Here is a 1,697-nt window from a genome sequence, read left to right as displayed (position 1 = left end):
AAATTGCACTATGCCTTTTACACATGCTATAATATTTAGTCATCAAAACTAGCCCGAAAGGGAGATGCTGTTATTAGTCCTAGTTTATAAATATGGAAACAGAGTTAATGCAGTTAAGCAAATTGTTGAAGGTAATAGATGGCAGAACCTTGGTAACTGCTGGTTAGAGCTGTGTCATTATTAGCTCATCTCCCCTGAAGAACTATGTAGCAGAGGAAGTTGTTCACTGGGGTTTTCTTCCTAACCTTCCAACCCTTCTCCCGTCCTACCCTTGGTTATTTCATGTCCCTGGTAAGGCCAGTTGGAGAAAAGCCAGTGACAAGGTATGAATGACTGACAGCCCTGAGGAGTTCCCAGTTCCCAGGACATTGCTTGTTAGCATATAAGATTCTCTAAAAGGTGGTATGTTCAGCATCTTGTGAGTCCAGGAGGCAGAAATTTTAGACCTGGGCTTGGTGACTTCCCCGCTCCCTGACCCAGGCCACCTCTGCCTGCAGGCTCCTCTCTCTGCACCAGTCAGACCTACACAGCTGAGGTCAGAGGGAGTGAGGGGGAGAAGGAAGCCATTGACAGGAAAGTTAAGACCACCAAGACTCTTAAGAGTAAGAATGAAGCATCAGAGCTTTGCTTTCCAATCTCCAAAAAGCAAGCCTTTGTGGAAGACGTTAGCACTTTGCAAACACTGGAAATAAAGAAGGGCCTGTTTTTTGAGATAGAGCTGACGGTTGCCAGGAGCCGCAGCTGGGACATGCGGCTTTCACCTCATGATGGGTATTTTTAAAGATGTGGTCTTATTCAGGACCTTCCTTTTGGAGAACTCTGAGCTCTGACACCAACATTCTCTCAGCACTGACAACAAATAGTTAGGAGACTGGGCAGGACAAGAAGGTCCAGATCACCGAAGGAAAGAGGGGAGGTGTGCACTGCATGCTAATGGATGTGAAGCCTGGCTCTGCAAAACTCACTGGCTGTGTGACCTTGGACAAGTTACTTAACTTCTCTGTGCCTTCATTTCCTTATCTGTAAAATGGGAGTAACAATAATGGTGCTTAACCTCACAGAGCTGTTACAAAGATTAAATGAGTTAATATTTGTACACTGCTTAGATCAATTTCTAGCACACAGTAGGCACTATTTAAGTGTTTGTTAATAAATGAAATTTTAAAGATAGAGGTGTAGTCTATGCCAGGAGGAGGGCACAGAACATTCCTCTTTAGAAAGACTACAATTTCAGCCAGGGAAAGGACACAGAGATGTCCTGTGAATCGGGGAACTGTAGTGGCTGAGTAGTGACATGGAGTGTCACAGGATCACAGGCTTCGGAGTAAAGTAAGTCTTGGTTTCAATTCCACTCCACCACTTACTCTCAGCGTCACCTTCAGAAAGTCACTTCACCTCTCTGAGCCTCACTTCTCTCATTTGTAAGAGGGGTTGGTGATATTTAATATACGGGATTATCACCTGGAACAACGATATGAGCAAAGGAATTGGGACCCAGCAGGCCCTCGATCAGGGGTGGCTCTGCTGTCATCGCATCATCACTGTCATCATCATCAATCTGCTGTGTAGGGAGAATCGGGAAACACAGCCACCTTTAAGTCAGCGATTCAAAGCAGAGACTCTGGGGAGGTCATGTCAACATTAGAGGGGTGGGAGGTGACTATGAAGGTTGAAAAATGTATTCAGTATCATAATGA

The sequence above is a fragment of the Galeopterus variegatus genome, unplaced genomic scaffold, assembly GCF_000696425.1.
Source record: "Galeopterus variegatus unplaced genomic scaffold, G_variegatus-3.0.2 Scaffold7762, whole genome shotgun sequence".
NCBI classification, from domain to species: Eukaryota; Metazoa; Chordata; class Mammalia; order Dermoptera; family Cynocephalidae; genus Galeopterus; species Galeopterus variegatus.
This window is presented reverse-complemented; position numbering follows the sequence as displayed.